Raw genomic sequence first — 24,958 nt, 5'->3', positions numbered from 1 at the left:
ACACACACACACACACACACACACACACTTGTTGCAAGCTCCAAAAAACACACAGGAGGTATCCTCTGCGTCAAATTATACTAAAGATGACATGTATTACGCACTGATGGAAAGTCAAAGTCCTCTCACTACACCGCTCACTTCCCATAACTAAAAACTGTTTTTATATTTTTTTTAATTTTATTTTAAATTAAACGTAACAAAATCTGTTTATTAAATATTAGCGCTGTAAATGATCTGGCTATTTTTTAGGTTATTCTAATATTTTAAAATATCAGAAAGTGCAAAAGCTGACCCGTGACAATTTTCCGGGCTTCCTTTAATGTATCGTTTTATTCCACTCACAGCACAAATCCAACATGTATTTCACTGTCATGTGAGAAAACTTAAAAGTTGAGAGCTTAATTGGCTGTTTCTGCCTAGAAAAAGTGACCCAAGTGATTGATATATTAGTACTACCCAAAGGTATACATTATAAAAGACGAACAAATTAGCTAAATATTGGCAGTTCAATTCTCACTAGGCACTCAGACCGCACACCTCTGCCAAAGCCGATGCACAGTATTGCCATTTTAAAAGAGAGTAATTTGGATTTTTACAGGAATTTAACATATTCTTTCCACATGCTCTAGCTCTATGAAGGGTTTACACAGATACTGCACCGGACTGCTGCATTAAAATGACTGTCAACAGATCACATGACAGAAAACAGTCAGCCATTAAAACCAATCAGGCAATATGTGAATGGATCTATATCTGCTGCACCTGCTTCCTGCAGGACAGTATTTGCATTTCAGGATGGCAGATAATAGCCAACTGCACCTGTCCAGTTACAAACACTATGCACTGCTGATAGCTTTACAACTCTGATTAGAGATGGGAAAATCCACAACCTCAAAATGGGAGCTTTAGTTTGAGCAGGTAAAGATAATCTGTCAAAACACATTCAATGTTCCAGTGAGATTTCTGCTCACTGGAACACTGAACCAAGTAAACAAACCAATGACTATGCTCCTCTGCTTAGCCGGTCACGATAAACACATTCAAGTGCATTTGTTTGAGTAATTCGGACAACATGACTGGTCACAACAATCCTTTCTGATTTCTCAACATTTTCTCCTACAAAAAGGTTTTTGACACTCGGTGCAGAGTTTGTACTACACCATTTGTTTCAAGTGGTATCCAACATTTGCAACGCTTGACCTCATACGACATCAGCCTCAGATCATCGAAACTGCAGAGACAATGAAGGGTCATGGGATGGGCTCTATTCACAGGTGACTGAGCACTGAGATCTGGCAGCCTTTCAGACTCTCCTGGCTTACACCTGTAATTACAGAGTGACCTAGCACAGGTGGGAATTTTAAAGCTGGCAAAGAAGAGATGCCTGGTAAAAATCTACCACAATCCGAGTTACATCTTGAGGCTTATTTTGCATTGTAATGTGCCTAAAGGGTACTGTACGATACATGATTTATTGTTTTATACAAGGTATACTGGGACTTAGCTAATCTAAGCATTACAGACACTAGGACACCACAGCAATACCGACACAAAGGATTTCAAATCAGTGGACGTCAGGGTGCATGAGACAAAGCGGTTAGGAGCTTTGTGTGTGTGTGTGTGTGTGTGTGTGTGTGTGTGTGTGTGTGTGTGTGTGTGTTTAAGGTGGCTCTCATGAGAAAGGCTCTCTCGATGCTATCGGCCGGCCCAACCTTTACACAGCACATTGGAATGCTTGGTATGCGAGCGGGGTTGCACGGTGGCCTTTGAATGGTCCGTGGCCTCCTTTGTCACTCTCCTTCTGCCAGTTGGTAAAGCATTAACAGGCCCCTTCCCTGCTGATACCAGTCTCCTGCTTATCAAAACCAAAATCCTGCACAAAGCAGGTGTCGTCTTCTCAAAGCAAACTGCATTTAAAAAATCTTGTTCATTATAATCAACAAATGACAGCCAGGTTACAGCCATGGGAGGGCTGTAATATTTAAACAGAGGAAAATGTACAAAAATAGTAATTTCGTTTTAGCACAGCATGCTTGTGGGTAAATGCAAATGCTGTGTTATTCGACTGTGCATAAATAGACAACTTCTTTGTCAAGCTTTTAGCACACTGCCTCAGATATTGTACAACTCTGCAGGTAAGATGAGCATCCTCGGATTGGCTACCTAGTCTGATCTTCCCGTCATTCTAGTTTTTGATAATCTTTGGATTAGTATATACCTAATATATGCATTAAAATATACAGATTTTAGAAGCAAGGCCATAATACTGACATTTAAAATGATGTCAGACATTGCATTAAGTCCTAAACAATTACTAGATTAATCATAAAGTACAGAATTAAGGAACAGCCATCAAAGCCCTCTAGCTGTGGCCTCTCAAATACTAAGTTTTTTAAATATGTAAAAATATGTAAATATCTCTGGCTGTTAGGCTGCTGGTCACTCAAACTAAACTTTTGAAACTATCTGTACAACTTGGGCTTAAAAAGGAAATGGAAAATGTACACCAGAAACCAAACAATTAAGCAGAAAATAAGAAAATTTGAGAAAAATAATCCTTAATTAGGAAGCTGTCACAATAATTAAATTGCTGCACTTTGTGATAAGTGAAACACTGACTAATTAGAGGAGTAATAAGTAAAGCCTCACAGCTGTTTTCGCAGGATTGGTGACTGGAACGATTTCCAATCAACAGATGTTGGTGGGAAAAAAGCTGAACTACAGGAGAAAGGGGCTTTCTTGAGAAAATGTTTAATGTGAGGTGGTGAACTTGAAGGAGGCAAATACTTCTTGGGCAGCGATGCATCACTAAATAGGGTCATGTCATTGTGCGATTGTCTTCTCTGGACCAAAAAAAAAAAAAAAAAAAAAAAAATGAGAAGCAGGGGGTCTGCATTCAATAGATTTTCCTCAAATGGGTTAAATGTGATCCCCATGCCAGACTGGACAGATGCAATCCGTGTGGGGGAGGTTTAATGAATAAGGAAATCATGGATCATGGCATTCTGTGGTGGATAATAATGGCATCATCTGCATGGAGATGAATTAACATATCCTACAGCCACCCACGCGACTGAGACATTCAAGTTTGAAGGGGTCAGGTCAAAAAGAAAAAAAGAAAGAAATTAAAGCAAGAGGATGAGGCATCTCCCCTGTGACATCAATAGGCTTAAATAAAAATAAATGGAGAACAGAGGTCAGTATTTGCAGTTATCGGCAATTATTTAGAAAGTGGAAGTGGATGCAGATGCAGCGTTTTAAAATGTATAGAAGTAGAGGAGCTCTGAGAAAATAACAGGCAAAGGTCATCACAATGAACATGAAGACAAATATATATTACAGCTCCAACACTAAAGTGAGAATGATTACATTCAAAGAACAGTATCCAGTGTTTGTCCCTCAGAGGCACATGTACATGCACTATAAAGGCTGAAGACATAAGAGCAAATACTGGCCAAAAATAACACTGCATTTTACTTGGTATTCACCACTTAACAGAACCAAAAGAGGAATTTCTCCCTTGTTGATGAAGTTAGCATAACCTGGTCAGCAGAAGACATGTAAAAGTTTCATATTTTTGTACTTGGTACAAAAAGGAAAAATTGTCTTCTGTGGTGTTTGCAGTAAAAAGTAGATAAAGATAAAGCATGCATCACAAAGGAAAGCTTCCTGAATATAGTGACCATTCTTTTATTCAAAGGAAGTTCAGACTTCCTGTGCACTTCTGCTCTCGTTAGGTAACTACAAAGATAAACCTGTGATGGTGCTACATCTCATGCAGAACTGGGATGTCCAGATCTCTGTTCAGCCTCCATGTTGTCATAAAACAATATTATTGGAAACAACAGCCATAATGTCTCCTCCCTTTGTGTACAACTGACACTGACCACAGAAGCAATCGCAGGGAAATAGCAGACGCAGCTAATTTCCCCATAGAAAACATTGTGGTCTAGTGTGGGTGCTTAGGTAAAATGACAATGTGGCCTCAACACGTACCCAGAATAGATGGAAGTCTGCAGACTGAAAGCCAAAATGCGTAACAATTGTTCACACTTTATAAATGAGTTGACCAGTAGCCTTTCTTAATTCACAGCTTTGCAAATCTCTGAAAGAATGGCAACATAAACCAAAATCCGGGGCATAATGACATCTGATAAGAAATAATAAGTCTACACATACTGCTTTTCTATTTTTCCTCTAAATCCCCCATTCAGACTTCTAAAATTGAGACTTGGCACATTTTAACTATGTGTGTGGTAATTTTAGTGCCAGAAAAAGCATTATCAGCTAATCTCTTTCATGTATAAAATAAAGCAAAAGTACAGTTCTGAAGTTTGAAAATGACAGACGCAGAAAAATGCACGTGCTGGCAAACTACAGCTTCTATAACTTTAGATGGACTTAGTTTCATTGGTTCTCCCAAAGGGTTCATTTTATAGGAGCACAGGCAATGAAGACAAAGTAATCAATGACTGAAATTGTGTCGCTTTGCCACTTAATGATGCTCTCAGTCATTATGTTGTCCAATCAAAGGCATCATAGCTAAACCCTGAGGCCATCAGAGTGCCCAAAGCACGTCAGTAGCAATCAGTGAATATCCCAAGCTTCAGCCAGCGGGTGGAGGAATTGGTGATTGCTGACATGGTTCGAGTAGGACGCGCATCTTTCAGCTTAATTAGAGGCATTTTTTTTTAATGATCCTGATTTTTATTACCTCGTTTTGTTGTCTGAAAAAGATTATACTCATACTGTATGTTACAGAATATGGAAAATCTCTGCAAGAGAAAAAGGTGACAGTCTTTCTTACACGGCACACAGTCTCCTCTTTGGGAAAAACCACCAAAACAACACTGCACATGTGCAGACAGTTCATTCACAGGTGATACTGCCCGTTTCTCTGCCACTCCCTGTACAGAGTGCCGCAGACAGAAAATGTCTGAGGCAGGAGAGCAAAATCTTGTGGAGTTGTTGCTAGGCAAGTTTTGTAAAAAAAAAAGAAAAAAAGAAAAAGTTATTAAAGGGGTATGAACAGTCAGTAAATCTAGCTACAAAGTTAACAAGGCAACAGTGAGATGAACTGAAGTATACTAAGCAAGATGCCCAGCACCAAAGGTGAGATTGTATATATTTACAGTTAAAAAAAAAATACCTGAATCCCAAAATTAAAAACTAAATGTCAAACCAAAAGACCTGAAAATTTGGGTATAGCTCTAGATGATAATGGTAGCTGGTAAGTGTCAACATTTATTTAGGGATGCTTTAAAATAGCTTTTGGCTCTATTCATTTGAAGGAATTAAACTTATCCGTCCAATAACTTTCTAATAAAAAGTGCCCTTAAGTTGTATATGTCTGTGCATACTTGTGAAGGCAAACTGTACAGGCAAATGGTCAGTATTACTGTTGCCCTCTCTTTTTAATCCTCTTCCAATGATAGGCCTATGTGGGTTTTGCATGTGGATACAGCCTGGACTGTCATATCTCATTGACAAATGAAAGAATGTTATGGAAATGTGAGAGATGAGCCAGGTGAAACTTGGCCAGGGCTGGCATCAACATTTACACAGAGCGAATAAACCTCTTTAATCATCCAGAATTATCACTCTCCTATCCTAGATGAAGCAGAGAGCGCCAATTTGTGCTGCCTGTCATCTGAGGATCCCCAAATATGCTTGAGAAGGTGGCAGCAAACTGTGTGGGGGATATTCTCACAGTGGCTCGGTTGCTTGCCTTGACCTGAACTTGCTACACAAACTTGCTCATCAAGCTGGCTTTGGTACTTCCCCTCATCTGATACTGATCTCATCTGGAACACAGTCTACACATACTACTCTTTATCTCTTCAACAAAGCAGTAATTTGCTTCTTTGCTGTTCCAAATAAAAGGTTTCAAAAGGAAATGTGCATGAGAAACATCTGAAGTGAGATTTAACCTTTATCTAAGCGGATCAGAGATCAGAGATTAGAGGATGCTATTGAACCGTCTGGTATAACCAGTGAATTAAGCACAAATAATGAACATTTACCCTTCTTTTAAGCATTAGCGTCAAGATTTAATAGGCAAGGTAGCAGCGTGGCTCTCTGTATGGCAATGCTGATTTTAACAAAATATGGATGGAGTTACGAGAAGATGAACTTTTCTTCTAGCACATCTAGAATGTAAAGTGTTACTTAAAAAGTCAAAAGTACCAAATGGATTGAAATTACATTTAGTACAAACAGTCATCACATGCACACCAACTCACTGTGGCTCCATAAACATGCCTTTTATTCAGCCACACTGTGTATATTACAGGTGGGCAATATGGCCTCAAAGTTATATGATTTATGATGACATTAAAAGAAAACGACTGAACAATGTTTCATCAGTGGTTACAGTAATAAATACTGCTGCCTGCCAGATGCAAACAAAATGAAGGGCACTTTCCATCCTCCTTTTACAAGGAGCTACTGTCATTGATGACAGGCTACCTATTTGAGTGTGAATGTACTGCTACCAGGTGCCAGCAGCATTACAATGCAATAGCAGTGACACAGCATAAGTAAAATATAAGCAAAACAGTAGCCTAGGCCGCACTCTCTTGGGAAATTCGAAATGAAAAAAATAATACAACTGTTTAACACTTTAGCAAAAACTACTCTAACTTAGCCTTGTAACTGCAGGAGCTGCACATTAGTGAGACAAACTGAAATACATTTTCTACCTGGCATGTCAAGTCGTTTAACCAGCTGCTTCTAAATCACTCCTTTACCACCATGTTAACGACATCAACTGCTGTAGAACTCGCAACTATGGTGCAGCGATGCTAACCCTAACCCCAAATCATCATCAAAAGCTGACACCTGTTCTCACCCCTTATTTTGTATATTTTTATATATAATATATTTATATTATTTGCATTCATATTTAAAAATATAAAAGCTTTTTTACAAGCCATTGAAAAAAAAAAAAAAAAAAAAAGATTGGCCAGTAAAATGCTAAGCCACTGACCTGAAGGTTGTTAGGTTGGACACAGAGTTATCACTATTAATTAACCATCATAACGTCTTGTTTTCAGCAGCATCACAGCACAGGGCAGTCTTCAGAATGCTGATATGCTCACTTCTCTTCACTGCAGCCACCACATTCTCCTTTAAAGGCTTACAGACACACTCATTCAATTGCACACTTTAACACAAAGACACATGTACAAAAACTCACAACGCCTTCGAGGAAGACAGTAAAGCTACATTTTTTTGCTTTAGTTTAGACTGCATATATATCTTATGTTATTTGACTTTGACTGTACTTGAGTGTATTTAGATAGTATTTCCTTAAGTGCAAAGCTTTGTTTAAAAAATACATACATTAAAACTACACTTTTATCATGGCAGGTAAATACAATACGTTTGGTTGACAGATAAACCAAAACACACTGCAGTTTCTAAAATGGAAACCTATGAGCAGTTCATGTTGAAAGACATTTATGTTTTCACTTTTGAATATTAGTTATTGCCGATTCATGAGACAGGTATTTCTAATCTGATTAATTGATGGAATATTTGATAGATTACTCGATTACTAAAATAATTGATAGCTGCAGCTCTATTACAAACTGTAACATCTTCATCGTAACAATCAGAAAAAAGAACAAAGATTGCATGGCAGCTTTCTCGCACTGCCAAGTCACTGTGTGAGTGTCTAAACTTGCAGAATAATGAAGCTCAACAAAGAGTAAACAAATCATCAGAGCAAGCAATTTTGTCTTGAGGACAAGGTGTAGCTCCAGCCTCTGCCTTTTCTGAGAATCAAACTAAGGCGAGTCCTTCTGGCAGGTGAGCCTGACTGATGAGCTAATCTGGAAAAAATGCAGGCCGAACATCTTTCAAGTTTGCTCAGCTGAAAGTTTCAAACACAGCCTTTGTTTGGTCAGTCTTATTCAAGCTAGCCGAGGTTAGTGGAGAGGTGAACAAAATAAACATTTGATAGCAGTGAACTACGTGACTCCCATTTTGATGCGCAATACAGTTTGCGATAAGTGGTGGGTACATTTGATCTTGTTTAGATGTGTCCACCGGCCATGTTGCGAAAGCCAAGGCTCTTGTCTAAAGTGTCTGTTCGGGATTACCGTTATCTGTGATGGCCCACCAGCAGAGTGGGTGACAGCAACCTTTTTATTGCTAGACTTGACTGCTATCAACTCATGTCTGATGCCACAAAGTGAGATTTAAATGACTTTATTTGGAAAGAGAGAGATCAAACAGGCAGCACATGAACATTTAGACATTCTGACATGGGCCTCTGTTGGTTAATAAGAATGACGCAACATAAAAGCAATGCAGCTGAATGCAGAGTGTGGAGTGGACATGGCCTCAAATATCAATGACTAAAGCAAGCATGTTTTTGTGATTGCTATACTGCTGTAAAAGCAGGTTTTTACAGGACTGGCATGCTAAACGACAAGCGTGTTACTTTAATTTATGCACAATTTTTAATAAATCTGGTTAAATGTATCCTACCCTACCTACCTACCTTATCTAGAATTGTTCCACAGAAATGTATTCCCTCCCCTATTCTATGTCCTACAAATTATAAACAGGAAAATCAATGAATGATTGAGATCAATTCCTTTAAGGAAATTATTTTCTTCTGTATTAACCTGCTATTGTTTCTGTCAAATTCTACTAAGGGTGTACCGCAACTCAGAAATGGTAGTCAAATGTTTCCTGTAACGCTTCACATTAACAAAGAGGACATGGGACATGGGACTATTACTTAACAAAACAGCCTGAGGCAAACTAAAAAAGTGCTCCAGGATGAAGAATGCACGAGTAGACAATCACAAGGAAAGCAATGATTCAGGAAGTATACGAGCTATGGGATCATATTCACCATTTAATTTGCCGTACTGGTAGCACTGAGGATTGAGTGACCTTTTTGGCTCAGGCAATGCAAGTTAAGAAATGTTGGTTAGATATTTTGTATATTAGGGAAACACTGGACCTTACTGTTTTCAAAAAGATCTGGTCATGCTATAATGCATTAAAAGAGGAAACTGATGAATTTTTTGGAGCAAGATGGATAGATGGATGGATGATAGCAAAACAGAGATGTCTCCCAAGATTTGAAAGGCTATACAGAATGACAAGGATCAAGGGTCATAAATGTTTCATTTCAGGAAGGGAAGAGGAGCTGTGAACCATGAAGGGCTTTGCAAGCCTATTTGTATCCCCCTCCTCTATAATGCAAAAGCAGACAAATATCAAACTATTGTAGTACCTTTAAACAAGACATGCAATGATTATTGACATATGCATTGTTCAGTCAATCCAACAAATAAAGATCACAGATAGAAAATTATGGTAAGATCTTCAAAAACTAGAAGTGGAAGAAAAAGAAAAACTACTGCAACAAAAAAGACAGAAAACAAACAATTAACACAAACTGGAAGCTTACTGTAAGAGACAAATGTGACAGTTTTAAAACCTGCTAGGGAACAGGCACACAAATTTTTTTAGTTGGTTATTAGAAATACTGAATAAAATTTTAGGGCCAGTGCTAGAGGTTTTGCCATATACCCAGTAAATGCTGGGATGGAAAGACTGGAGTTGCAACACGTGCTGAACAACACCGAGACAGAAAGGTGATGAAGAAACGAGCAGCGGATCTTGAGTTGATGGACACCTATTTCATACTTCTATTGCTTAGGGATTTGTGCTAAAAGATTACATTTTGCCATGTCAGTCGGCAAAACACTAGCCAAACTAATTACTGATATTAATGTAAAGCACCTGCTGTAAACACATTACATAACACCAGCTGTACAATAACATGTACAGCAGCACCCCTGTCTCTGCGTAACAGGATGTTGTGAACAAGAAAAGTGGTGCGACAAAAGAGAGGGAGAGAGTGGACAGCCCTGTGAGCCAGCGTGATTCTGCAGTATTTTGATCTAGAGAATGAACGGCACCGTCAGAGTAATCTAGCATATAACCAGCTGATCAATATGAAACCACATTTCCCACAGGCATGCAGACATTAAACGGCAAGAGAACAAGGGTGACGTTAGCCACGCTTGGCAGAGTAATCTGAGATTATGTCTGAGAATTCTTTTAATTGTCATTGACATTTGAAACCACTGAAGAACCTGAGAAACTATTTTAAAAGGCTCTTGTATAAAAATGCAATATTTGTATGGATACTCACTAGAATGTGCATAATCTTGAGTGTTTTCTCACTTCTAGAAGTTCAGTTGTTCCCTTTAATTTAGTCTCTTTCAGGCAGCTAGGAAATTGGATGTATGGAACATCCTTAGTATTTCTACTGTATTTCAAAATGCTGAAGCTTGGCATACTTAGTGCTTATCAAATGTGTTGAATTTAAATCCACTACTAAAATTTCCATTTTAATGATGATGTCCTGAGTTACTGGATTTGTAGCCACATGAGCTGTTATTCAGACAACATATTTAGCACATTTTCATATATATATTTCACATTTCATCAGCACAAATTTCAACAACATAGCTCAAAAGTAAGAATCCAGATGCTTAACTGTCCTTCCTTTGGCACTTTATGGCACAAAATAAAACTAAGGTGACCCTTAAACTGCTGAGCAGCTGAAATCCTTTACCAAGTAAATATTTTGCTTTCAAAATTACAAAAAGGTTGGAGACTGGACGTGGTTTAAGCTCACTGATTCAGTTCAGCCTTTGTTGCAGTCTTTTCCCACTGCCGCCTCCAACTCAAACAGCTTCTGACATTTCTTCTAATACTTGTAGATCCCGCCTACACACCAAAACTACACAAGCAACACCACTTTTCTACTTCCTAGTTTGCACAGAATAAATAGGAAAATGCTGTACAGGTCATATGGAAAGGCACCTCAAGCAGCTGTAGTACGTGTTTTTTTTTGCCGATTTATGTGCTAATGTGTGGTGTTCATGCCATACATAATGAATATCATCAAAGTCCTCAAGAGCACCTACAACAACAAAATATAATGCATACACTCATACATCAGGCAGCGCAGTGCAAGTTCCAGGTTTGGGTTGATTTAAAAAAAAAAAAAAAAAAAAAAAAAAAAAGCTGCACAGCTTCTTTCACTTTTTGGCTTCATCAGCCACGTACTTTGTAGGCACTTCTCAATATTAACACAGTACATGTTATTAGCATTTTCATCGTATTATATTTGCTGTTCTGAAATAATTGGGCCTAGATTATATGCCTAAACCTTTTGCTGATGAATTCTGTGTAGAGATGCAGATGGCCTGGATTATCAATAGACAACCATCCTGCTAGTAACTGCACTGTAAACACAGGGTTGTTGGATTAACTTGAATACTTGGGGTCAAACTACAAACATGCAAAATTTAACCAGCCATTATGGACGTGCATCGTTCATTCAAGCTGTCCCACACACTCAAATGTATATGAGATGATATAAAATCATCATCTCACCTGAGAGAAGCAAGTGAAAGCAGAGCAGAATCTGCAGACACAGAGGCAACAGATGGCATGACAAAAGTAAATATGCCTTCCTGTTTTAATAGTGCAAGCACTCCCGAAGCCAAGAAGTAAGCGCAAACAGTTTAAAGTTTAAAATATTGTTTTTAATTTTGCTATTCATGTCGGGATTGTTAAAACACAGCTAAAAAGCTTGTATATATCGAAATGGCATAGCAGCAGGCGACCATAATGTGCTTTAGAGACACAATCAGGGGACTTTGGTCTCTGTCGAAGGGGCATACTCATTACAGATTTCCAGCTGCCATCATTACCACACAATCTTCTACCTCTTATGTTGGGTAGACAGTTGTCACTTCTTTATTTTAGAGGTTTAGTTGACATGTCATGCTGTCACTTCTTTTCCTCTACTTTTCCCCACAAAGAGCCGACACTGCCAACGGCCCAGTCAATGAAATGAGCACAAAAGTGGAAACTGGAAGTGAGGTTGGAACAATTTCCCAAAAATAGACTTCTCTGCGCGCACAGCGTCATACTCGCACACCGCAAATAGCATGGGTGGCTTTCTTTTTTTCTTTTTTCTCCGCTGCTAAGAAACCACGCCATCTTCTTTAAGGGATGTTGCCCTGCATTTCAAAAATAGAGGCACACAACTGGGGGTTGGGGGGGTCAGTACCACACAGAGGAAAAAGTAGAGTAAACTGAACTAGCACAACTAACAGAGTTGGTTATCCAAGCCTGTCAGTCTACGTGGTGCCTGAATGTTTCCCAGGAGCAGACATCTGACGGGTGTTGACAAAACTAATTTGGTTTATTCAGAGTAAATGAAATGAACTTAAAAATTAATACAAGATCGCGATCTGAAGTTCATGAACCCTCAGCTAAACTGAGCATCCTAAGCAAAGGATGTTCAAGTCAAAGGGCATTATTATTCCAGTCAATTTCTATTCTGTCTTCCATGTTTCATGACCTTTAAGTAAAATTCAACCTGAAACTCATGACTTCAAATGTCAAGGAAGGGGAGCAGCTGCTTAGAAGCTGACGGTTGAGCATTTGTTGTGATCCGTGTTACAGCAGTATTTTGTTTGAAACCAAGCAGTTGGGGATATATGAGGCTGAAATGAATGTCTTATTCAGAATGTAGACGACAATTTATTTTACACTTTCACTGATGACAACACATTATGCAAAGAGTGCCTTCAAGGTAAACTGACATTTTAGTTCTGAAATAATGCATACTGAAAAGTGCTTTGACCACATTCTTTTTGCATCGCCTTTATCAGTCATTTAATATTACGTTGGCTGCACATTTGTTCTTACCCAACTTCCACTTCAAGGCTTCCCATCAACTATAAAACAAACCTTACAGGGGTCTTTAATGACTTTTCCCTTATTGTGAAAACCTCAACTCTCAGTACTTTCTGTCATGTCCAACCTTTCTAATCCTACAGTCAGGTTGGGAAAACAGTGGTTGGAGACCACAGGACGACCAACATTACTGCGACTGTGTGCAATGAACTTGCAACTTTGAAATGGCTCCGTCAAAGATGGGGGACTAGCTCTGCAACCACTCTCAATCAATAGCCATCTTCAACTTTGATGCATCAAGATGTCAATAAAAGAGCAATAAGATGGATACTGTCTGCTACGACACAAGTTGGCAGTGACATGCAATTCATTTGTGATGATACTGATAAATTGGTGAAAATCGCGAATCTGTTGCCATCTGCATACACACAAATTCACATCAACTACTTTCAGAAAGCAGAAAGAACCTCAGACATTAAACAGAAATCCAGAAATTCCTACACAAATAGTGATAAAGCACCATCCTACAGAAACTGTAACTGCAAAGTGATATAAGCACTTTGAAACCTTGCTATATAACCAGAATACAACAAAAATTGGTCCCCTATTGCAAAGAGACAACGCACGTGAGTTGTACTCGTTGGCGTACATCACAACCTGTTGACTGCAGTTATTTGCGAACCTTTGCCATACACGTTGCCTCCAAAAGGTGGCCTGTACAATCGCCTTGCAAATGAAAGTATTTGCTGGAACTATTTGTGGTCAGTTTCTGACTGCAAATTGAAAAAATAAATTCAATGCAACCACCGCACAGCCATCTATTTTTCTGAGTCGCATGAAGGTTGTTGTCCTACTGTTTACTTAAGTGTGACTGTGCCACAAATTCTCATGTTCATACTTTTCTTTTTAAGATTGAAATCCTTACAGATCACAAAAATACAGCTTCATTAAATAACACCTCACTATTTTTTTTTTTTTTTTTTTTTTTTTTTAAATACACACCCAGGTAGAATATAGAACTCAGGATAAATCCACAGCTGTTTCAGTAAACTTCAGTGCAAGCTTTTCAAAGAAACATTCAAGCCACTGATTTCTACAGACCAGTAAGTAAAATGTCACACACTGCAAGGATTAAAAATATATATTTATTTTTAAATTATTAATTTTTTAAATGTATTTTTATCATTTTAGTTATTTATAGTATTAAGTAGTTGTACAATGTAGCTGATGGAGAAAACTAAACCTACTCCTGTGTGTTACTGGCACTCTTGCATCCCCTCAGCAAGCAGCACTGATCAATATTCCTGACAAGCCAAAAAGCGATCATTAGCAAAACCTTCATCAATACAGTTCATTTATAACAGGCGGGGCTCATCACAGCCATTCAGCCTTGACCCTATAGATGACCTTTAACATTCACAATAGGCAGCCCACAATAGCTGCCATGTGCCGATTGGTTTAATCTCCCCAGCCCATCTGCTGCTGCTGCTGGCTGTCACTTGAATCGGGGGAGAGGAGAGGGAGTGCCCAACTTCCCTCTGAAGCTCCTGGGTGTCTGTCTCACTACATCCTGTGGGACAGCTGTATGTTAATGTGCACAAGAGGCCGGGGACAGCAGCAGTCACTGGGATTGCCAGGCAGACACAGAACAAGGAACCCCTTCTCAGTGGGCAGCCAAAGGCATGAACTTGGCAGATTAGACATTCAGGAAACAAATAAGGCTCCATCACAGAAGGACACCTCAAACAGCCACCACCAAACACACAAGACTACAGACAGCCACCCACTCCTCCCCCCTCCAAAAAAAAAAAAAAAAAAATCTAAAGTGAGTGATGAGACTGAAGACGTCTTCCTGCTGCTTTGTTGTGTTTTCCTTTTGAAAACTAAATACATGTAGTAATGGGCACACAACAGAAATCCCAGTCCTCCTATCCCTTCACGGTAAAAGAATACTAAAGAAAGCAAAAATAAGCATCTATTTTTTAAGCCAATAAAACTGTTGTAAAGTATTTTCCTCTCTAGTGGACTGTGTTTCTGAAAAAGAAGCAGACAGTGACAGGAGACAGGAGTGTTCAGGTTGGACCTGCACAGTAAAACGTTGATGCCTGGGTGAAATCGAATCAATAATTCAAGGCTAGGCAAGTTGCAGACCCAATCCTGACGTGACGATGACGCAGGGGTTTGAGCAGCCATGGAGGACCCCGGTAATAGCTCCCCCCTTTGCCTGTAAACTGTTGCCTGGCAACAGGATTCGCTCTGGCTGGCCTTCAGGCTGCAGTGTGCTGCCTCTGGCCTTGTCCAGGAATAAGCCTCTTGTTTGCTATTACAGTCAACCAATTCTGGCAAAGGGCGCACGGCTCGCTACTCATTTTTGAATTCAGCAGAGGTTCATAATGAGGTTGACAATAAAAGCTTCAATTTCCAAAGAATAAGGTCAGCTTCATAACTCTTATGACAGAAATTTTCTGAAAGAGCTCAGTAAGCAAGTTTCTTGCATAGATGTGATGACTGTCAGCTAACAATGCCATGACGCACAAGACGTCGCAAACAATCATCTTTAAAAAGGAAACGGCCCAACTTCCAGAGTTTCATTTCTTTTATCGGCCATGCCATACGTCTCTGATGCAATTACCGACAGCGTTGCTTCCAACAAATGGATTGATACTAAGCAGCCAGTCTCTCAAACAGCCATCAGTCATTGTTTTTTCCCCCCTGTACTATGCTTTAAGGCTTAAAATGTGCATCATGATTAAGATAATGTCACAAAATGGTAAAATGCTTTAAAAAAATTGATACAAAGATAAAAGTTACTGGAAGATGAGGCAGAAAGAAGGTGGTGTGTTTAGCAGTATCAGGGAAGACCGCGTGCTCACTGGGGCAGAAAAAGGGAAAAAGACAGTTTGAACTTTTGGCCTCGCAGACTCACGTAAGATGCACCTGAAATAAACCATGTGCACTTTACCTGCCGGCAAAATACTTTCCGTAAGTAAAAGTAAGTGAATAGGTAAAAGTCATACAGTTTTCTCAGAGGAAAAGCATTCCTGAAGCGTCTTTGAAAATTAGGTGGGCGTGTAAATCTCACATAAATCACTGTCACTTAATGGATTCATGCACCAAATTGCACTCTAGAGCCCCATATGCAGTCTTTAATATAGTGCAAGTGAAATTATGGGCTTGATTCACCTAACCTTTGAGAGGAAAATCTTTTTCTTTTTTTTTTTTTAAAGTAACAAATGGGGAAATCTGTACAATTATAAAACTTTGAAGATATCTACTTAAAATCTGTGACGATTACTGGTTTTCCTCCTTTCTCCATAAACAAGGACTGGATTCATTTTAAAGTTCACATCGGTACCTGCAAAATTACTAAAGACATTACAAATTAAAGACACACTCTGAACCTTTGACCCTGTAGCGATGGGATCCAGGCCCTTTTTGTTGTCATGGTTTTAGTTATCTTGTCCCTATTGAAGTAACGGTCACTATGAGTGAACACCTTTATCCTAGTGTGGTGAGCTCTTCCAAGAAACAGATGCCCCCATACATAACACAAGGATTCACTCAGTGGTTCTATGACTATAAAAAGGATGTGAATCATGGACTTCAGCTTCTGAAACTTTGGACCAAAGTGTTTAGGCTCCCTCATTAACAAATAAAAGAATATGTTTTAGAAGAAGAGTGATCGATTAGTTTCCAGAATCAATTCCAAAGTGCACTGAAGCAGTTCTGGCACCATGACACATCGTACTTACCCACTTTATTGCATCCTAAATGACTTAATTCTTGTTTTCACATCATCTACGTAAGAAAACAACACATTTTGGGGCTTTTAGTATTTTTTTTAAATGCTAAAACAGCTCCAGGGACAAGAAGAAAGACAATTTCCTCATAATTACAAACGGTAAAACAAACAGATGCACGCATATTAAAATCTGAAAGATAATATGGCTATAGTTCTTTGCGACCGACCAGCAGTATGTGTGTACATATGCATCTTGTGTTTAAAACTTAATCTGAGTATTTATGTTTTTTGGAAGAATTTAATTGTGTATGTGTTCAATAACCTCTTAGTGATATTCTAATAAGTGAAAATCTCGCAGACTTTTTTGTGATCTTGCCCTCAACTTTCTGCAATCTCTGCAAACTTTTGTAACTCTTTAAAATTTAGGATGAAACTGAAAGGTAAGACCATCTGGACTCTTCTGCCCTCAGTCTGCCATCTTCATGTAATCTTCAGTAATACAAGACAATTCTTCACATTACTGGATGTTAGCTTTAACGTTTGCTTCTTAAATTCTCATTTTTCTTTAATAAGTACTGAAGACAAACATTGTACTTTGTTACTGCCACTGCACAAAAACAAATACTGTGAAATTAAATGTCTTTTGTGATTACTTTGAAAAAACCCCAAGGTTTACAACATAGTTTCCTGTTTCACGGTTTGTTAAAGGTCCATAAATGACAAAATGCTATAAAAGCCTGGCAGCTCTAAAGGTTGTAAAAGCTTGAACTGTAAAACTTAAATTTGTACACTGGCACAAGTTGGGAGCTCAGCTTGAAAGATGAAAAGACAAAGTAATATAGCCTAATAGTAAATAAAGGTCAGCTGATATGCATTGCCTTCACATTAAAGGCTGATTTTACCGGCAGCACCCAATAAAAGCGACATTTTCATATCTCTACACACATAAAAAGGCAAATTCTATTCAAACTGTGCTTCTCTTAGTGGTGGTGAGAACTTTGTAGCTGGCGCTGACTTGGCAGATGCACCTACAGCTGGCTAGGGGGATGGAGCGGCAGCACAACCTGGCCACAAGGCGCACTGGGCTCCCGGTGGGGTCCTACTCTCCCACACTCATCACAAATTAAAGAGGCCAGTCGGACCAAATCAGCACTTTCTGAGATCCACTGTAGCATGCTGATCTGAGGAGGTGTGGAGTGAGGCCCTGGGAAGATCAGGGGAGATGAAGCATGAAGCACACAATGTGGGTAGCAATAGCCTTAAGCGACTGCACTATATCAAACTTCATCTCCACTGACTTTTATATGCATGAAAACTTTGTGGATTTAATATTGTGCATTTTCTGGCTGAAGGATTCAATCTGACATTTTGCAACCTGAATGTTCAGAAAAATGCTCCAGTAGGATTATAATGTAGATGGTCTAATTTCTCAGCTCTAAATACACTTTTTTCACACATTTTGATTGACTACATGTGCCAGTGGTGACAGAAATGATAAGCATGTCGTGCAAATCCTGGTTCCTATATCCATCAGCCTGAGGCACAGTTCTCGTTCTTGTCATTAAACCTGATAAGAGAGTAATCAGGTTTAATTGTTTTGTTTAATTGTGTTCAGGCTGATCAGTTCATGAGAGGGATAATTCCAACCAAGTAATATTTCAGTTTGGGCCTATTTATTCTGATTAAGGTGTAGGTGAATTTAATATTGCCCAGTCAAGCTTTTTAGGGTGGATATTAGGTATAAATTTAAAAGGACCCCGGGGGACTAAAAGTAGCCCAATCGACAATATCTTGATTTCCTCCACTAAGGAATTTTAGCTATTAAAAACATGATTCAGGTTTTTGTTATGGCCTTTGCAAATGTCTTATGAGGAACAGAAAAGAATTCAGTGCGTTTGCAGGATCACAAGAATCACATTTAAAAATACTTAAAGCATTGTACTCATTTTGATAAAATACAACCCAAGGCTCGCAAAATTTCAAAATCTCTGGTAGCCCTTCGGGCAGGCACTCTTCAGCTTTTGGTAGCCCAAAATAAATTTAAGTAGCCCGAATAAAAAAGAGAGCAATTTTTTAATGTTTTGTTTCCTTTACAATATTATACATTAAAGTATAATATTGTAACGGAAACAAAAATTAATCAGAAAGTTGTTAAAATACAAATCACAACAACTGTATAAAAATTACAATCATCAACTCAAATACTTGTTTCTAATTGAACAGAAATTTCTATGAACTTGTAAGAACTGTGTAGAACATGAATCAGTCTGTGTCAGATCCTGAATCTGAAATTTCCACTGAAGTCAAGGGTAAGAGGCAAGTGGAACCAAGATCGAGGCCATTTGCTTTTTGAAGTTTGCAAAGACTGCTAAATTTTGACAATGGTAGTTCACTCTTTGCAACATAGTATGCTTTTGAAAGATTTTTCAGGACTTCTCCTTGTGCTTGGTTTATTTTTAGTATGTTTTTTGCAATTGCTGTTTGTTCTGGGAAAGATATTGCAGACTGGGCAATAATGCATTTCTTGCGTTTCTCATGGGTTCTGATGGGGTCTTTCTTAAAATTACTGGTCCCAGTAACAAAGGCGCTTGTCGACTCAAATGAAATGAAACTCACAACACACCCGGCAGAACATCATGTTATTTAGCTCGTCATATTCCAGCCACATAAATTCTTTTGTCCATGAAACCAAAAAAGCTGAGCTTTCTTCTTGCCTCATAGTCTGATTTGTCATAACTTTTCCGTTTTGTGGTAGGCTTTTATTTGGCTGCCCCTTCTTCACCCTGACCTGTCTTATTTGGCTCTGCAGCACTAAAATACCGGCGTAAATCCTGCTGCTTTTACACGCGCACACATAACGGTCAGCGATTCTCTGCGCAATCAACCTCTCACATGTTTAAGCTTGCTGTGGGAGATTTCACTTGTCACGTTTGAATAGTAAGCTAATGAGTGATAAGACGATGTCAGAGGAATTGGTGCACAATTAATCGTCACTCACCAATCAGTGCTGCCGCTCTCTACACACCGTTCGCGCGATCGCAAAGTGAAAGTGAAAGCAAAAAACAAGCACAAATTCAAACGCGATTTCAATATGTCACGTATTGACAGTGGCTCATCGATGCCAATGACATAATTACTCAGCTACATTTTCGAAAGAATGCAAAAGCATGGACATATATTTTCCTTCCTATGATAGCCCGACGGGCAGGGCTGAGGTAGATTTTGGTAGCCCGACTGGAAAAATCGCTAGCCCCGGGACGTCGGGCTAGCGATTTTGCGAGCCCTGCAACCCACAGCCTAGAGTATTTTATATAAGCCACAATACAGTATATTATAATATAAGCCAAAGGGTTTCGTCTTTTGTTTTTCTTGTGGGGTTTGTTTTTGTTTCTTGTTTTTGTTTCGTATTTTTTTAAATTGGGCAGGGTATCTGAGTAGAGCAGGTTAGACCCCTGGCTGCTCCAGTCTGCGTGCCCAAGTATTCCTGCGCCCCTGAACCAAGTGTAGATGTGCAGAAAGCACTTTGGTGTACAATGAGGCATGTTATACTAAATATTTTGAGTGCTCAAGTAGAGTACAAAAGCACTACATAAGAACCAGTCCATCCACCATAGTATAATGCAGTATATTCCCAATTATTTTTTGTGTAATTTCAGAGTAACGTAAATTTGGATAACCTGGAAGGTTGCCCCATTATGGCTGTGTTTTTCCATTTTGTTAATGGTAAACAAAGTGGGAGCGGTAAGAAAGAGGAATGACGCACCACTAATTACATCAGATCTCTGTTTAAATGAAAGGCCACAGATGTTGCTGCCCAGTTAGGAAATACAGTTGGAAAATCTAATGTAACCATAGAATCCCCTCCACTGCCATCCATCACAATAATATAGCAGACCGCTAACACAGTTCCAGTGGGTCAGCGCCCATGTGCATCACTGTGTGCGTTTCTGCATGCGAGAAACCCATCATTGATTTTCCATTCTGTATTAGTAAATTAATCTCAACAACGTGCTCCCTCTATTCTCATCAGAGGAGAGGATATTGATTGGTTTGTTATACTGCCTTAAGGAGGTCTTGAATTGCTAATCAAAATTCACATTCAGCAGGGAACGGCATCGGGGTAAATATTCAATTCCTGGCCATGCATAAAAAAAAAAAACAACCCAAAAACAAACAAACTGAGCTAAACTGTTGGGAGACCGAGAAACACAGTACAGTCACAAGTTGTGACCTTGTGTAATTAGTTTTCATTCATTTGAAAAGCCTGTCATGGCAAAGTGTTCTTTTGGAGTCGTAACTTCTAAGCTTATGAAATTAAACAAACATGATTTTTTTGTTTTGGTTTGGGTTTTTTTTAGGTTGTTTTTTTTTTTTTTTTTTTTTTTTTAAAGATCTAGTTTTGAATCAAAATCCTTAGGGGAGGGGTGTTAGATATAAGGCCAAGAGGCCAGAATCTGTCCCACTGGCCTGCTTTGGCAAGTGTGATAAAGCAAACTGTTGTTCTTTCAGCAGGATTTTCATACATTTTATCAATAGGGTAAGTTTACCCTATTTGCCATGCCTATTCATAATACACAAAAAGTAACTGCCATTTGTTTAACTATAACCTCAATACAGTTAAATAAATCCCCCCCCCCAAAAAAAAAGGTTTTCTATGAATTAGCATGACATGCCATAAGCTTTTCTGTAATTTTACAATTTAGGCCCAAATAGCCATGCTGACAGATTTTTTGCATTTACTACAGCAGAATTTCTTTATCTTTATCAAAGGGGAGTTTCACTGGTCTGGCCCACTTAAGATCAAAATAGGCTGTATGTGGACCACGATGTAAAATGCATTTGACATCCCTGTCCTAGGGGAACAACCACTGATCACTAGCATGAATCTATAATTTTCAGGATAATACTCCTTTAATTGCTCTCTTTGTCTAATAAACACTCCAAACCTTTAATCTACTAATCACTCACTAGCCACTTGTTTGGCCTTTACAGGTCATCTTGACCTAAATACATTTAGTTGCTGCCATGTGACTGGCTGAGACACTTGAGGAGCATTTGAACAGGTAAATGTAGCAAAGCAGCTGTTGCGTGTATATTTTGTTGTCCATCATACAAGACCAAATCAGGAAAGCAGCAACTCCTCATAAGAGATGAAGAAAGGGGAAATATTAAATCAGTTTAAAAGTTTAACTCATCTGCAAAAACTAAGTAAATTTAATACCGTCACAAGTTCAAAGGTTTGGTAATACTCCAGCTCATATATCAAGAAAGAGGTTTTGCAGTGTTGGTTCAAATAACTTGTTTTTATATGCAATGGTTTAGGTTTTCAGTGGCTGAGAATTCTCAATTAAAACGGTTATTTCTCAAAAAAAAAAAAAAAAAACCCCAAAACACATTACATAACTGTTACTGTCACTGGGAATCTAAACTGTGCTGTAAAATGGACGAGAAATTCTAATTATAATAAGAAACTGAACACCATCTTGGTGGAAGAATACACAAAATAATTAATTGTGACATGCTTTTTGGGTCTATGGTCTAATGTCTGAGCAATATGAGAGGGTGATAACATCCAAGAGAATAGTGGAGGGTTTCAAGTAGTGCTTTTATACACCATTATTGTGCCACAGCAGCAAAATAATTTTCTTTCATGCCAAGATAAAGTGTGTATACTCTGGCATATGCCCTCAGGCAGCTGGGTGAATATAAGAATCGATATGAGAAGCTGAAATGAGATTCTTACTCTTCTCTACATGGACAATGCTTTTATTAAACGTGTGGTGAAAGCAGTCCTGAGCAGTAAGAATATGTTTGTTTGGTTTTTTTTGGGGGGGGGGGGGATTGGATTAAGTTTTTTGTGTTTTCTCACCTTCTTATTTAATCAGAAATCACATGCGCGCACACACACACACACGATCAATCAGGCTATTCATGATTTGAGTATTTTGTGTAGTCTGATATGACCTCAGCATCACTGCAGAAAGTCTGTCTGGTTATGCTTAACGACACCTTGTTAATATACTTGTACTGACAAGTGTCAGTGTTGCACATAACTTAAAACATATTGGAAGTTTCAACATGAAGGATACATTTACAAAGAGCTTCAGGACACACCACGAGGTGAGTGGCTGAATATAGAGCTGCATCAAGTGTCAGATGAGGCTATACGGTGCTGTGCAAAAGTCTTGAGCCCTCATATATTGCTAGTAAAATTCGAAAGTAAAATTTCAACAACAACACCATTTGTTGTTGTTGGTGGTGGTGGTGGTTACAGCATGTAAGGGGAAACGTTCGTACAACTAAGTCACCTTTATTTTTCAACACAGCCTGAACACTCTCAGGCAAATTTTCTTCTAATTTCTTTAAGTAGTCTTCAGGAATAGTTCTCCAGGTTTCTTCAAGGACACTCAAAGCTCTTCTTTGGATGTTGGCTGCCTTTTGTTCTGTTCTCTGTCAAGATGATCCCACACTGCTTCAATAATTTTGAAGTCTGGGCTCTGGGGAGTCAAATCCATGACTGATGGTGTTCTATTGTGTGTTTTTCTATCCAGGTATGCTTTTACTGCACTGGCAATGTGTCTGAGGTCATTCCTATACTTTGGTATTTCATGGTGGCTCAACATGTGATCGTATTTTTCTGCATTTATAATTCCATCAATTTTACAGATGGCTGTAGACGTTCACTGTTGGACCTCAATCCTAACCACCTGACAACAACGTAAACCTAAATTTTCAAATGTGGACTTGTCACTCTAGAAGAGCTGTTTTCCCGTGACTTTCGGTCCAGGTCTCGTGTAATTTGGAGTGCCTGACATTTGATAACCAAACAAAAAAAAAAAAAAAAAAACTGACTCAGAAGCAAAATATAAAGAAATGAGGGGTGGTTAAAGACTTTGGCACAATGCTGTATAATACAAGCTACACTTATGTAGAAAAGAAAAGAAAAGAAAAGAAAAGAAAAGAAAAGAAAAGAAAAGAAAAGAAAAGAAAAGCTGCCCGACAGAGTTCAGGCTGTGTTGAAAAATAAAGGTGGTCACACCAAATATTGACTTGTTAGTTGTACAAACGTTTCCCCTTACATACTCTAACCACCACCAACAACAACAAATAAGACTGTTTCATTTGAATATTACATTAACAAAAAAAAACAAAAACAAAAAAAAAAGGTTTTCATGGATTATAAATAAAGCAAGAAACCTGAGCAGCTTCCCAATCAGTGTCCCTGATGGGAAACCGTGTCCCTATCAAAAGACAAATTAGCTATGATTAATCTTTCTTATGAGTAGCACTATCCATTTTTTTTTACTCATGAGCAGAAAATGAGTTAATTTTATTTGAAACGGGCGACTAAACATTGCAAAAAATCTCAATAAAGGGAGAAGAACTATGACACACTGATAACCCTTGTGAGGCAGAGGCTTTTGAAAAACAGAGATTCAAGTTTTAACCCAAATTGAAAGAGTAGTTTCAGCAATGTGAACCAGGTCCCCAGCTATCTGGGCACCACTACATGCTCAGTTGTACAGATTACAGCCACTTTGCATCTCATGTCTCACACCCCACCAAACTCTTGAACACCCAAGCGAATATTTCCAAAAGTCTAAGTCTACTTTGTCACTTTAGGAAAATTAAGACCGCAAATTACTGTAGACTGATAAATGCAAAGCAAAGCAGTCAGCAGTGCCCATGAGCTTAAATGAACCAGTTGTTGCCAACAAGATCTAAAATTTAGACAAGCTGTAGTCATGAAAGTGTAGAAATCCGGCATTTTTTCCCAGATTAGTCTGAACTATTAACAGAACTATATGAATGGATTGTTGGCATTTTACCTTTTATTTTGCTGTCAAATGTAAGTCGTTTCTCAAACCAAAACTCTAATGAACGCAAATCAACCTTTTAGTACCGACCTTGCTGGGAAACATTTCCCAAGAAATTTTCCGAGTTTTTTGGGGGCCGAATAACCGCTGAATTACAGCTACAGAGATGTGCAACACTGTGAACAAGAGCTTCTTTAAACTGTTAATGTAGTATTGAGTGTTGCACTCATAGTCATCATAAAAACCTGAACATTTATTGAAGCTCTTAGCCGGTAATGTCTGCCTGTGGAAAATGAGTGAAGAAGAGAGAGAGAATTGGTGCTTGAAAGACAGCGGACGCTACCCTGTGGGGCACATGCACTGCTTCTGCATATTAATTCTCATAAAATGAAGATATGGGTGCAAAAAAATGAAACCAGTCATTTAATATTAATGCACAACAGAGGTGACTGACAAGTGCCCATGATTTCACAACTAAACCATAACCATGGAGAGCCACTAAGATACAAAACCAACTGCAGAAACAACAGCGAGGACTCAGAGTTTGCTGCACTCTTTCCACAAAGCACAACCAATACACTCACCAAAGCAAGGCAAGGTTAATCCAACAGATGCTAATTAAGCTGCAGCTTTAATGCACAAATTG

At 38.7% G+C, this 24,958-nt stretch overlaps 1 protein-coding gene across 1 annotated transcript in view; it reads right to left on the bottom strand.

Annotated features, from left to right (window-relative positions):
* fbxw7 (F-box and WD repeat domain containing 7) overlaps positions 1 to 24,958 on the bottom strand; it is a 124,381-nt gene that overhangs the window by 30,371 nt on the left and 69,052 nt on the right. The gene's annotated exons all lie outside the window — the stretch shown is intronic.

The sequence above is a fragment of the Oreochromis aureus genome, linkage group 6 (assembly GCF_013358895.1).
Source record: "Oreochromis aureus strain Israel breed Guangdong linkage group 6, ZZ_aureus, whole genome shotgun sequence".
In the NCBI taxonomy this organism is placed as follows: domain Eukaryota; kingdom Metazoa; phylum Chordata; class Actinopteri; order Cichliformes; family Cichlidae; genus Oreochromis; species Oreochromis aureus.
The sequence above is the reverse complement of the archived record's forward strand: the minus strand, read 5'-3'. Positions and strand labels throughout refer to the sequence as shown.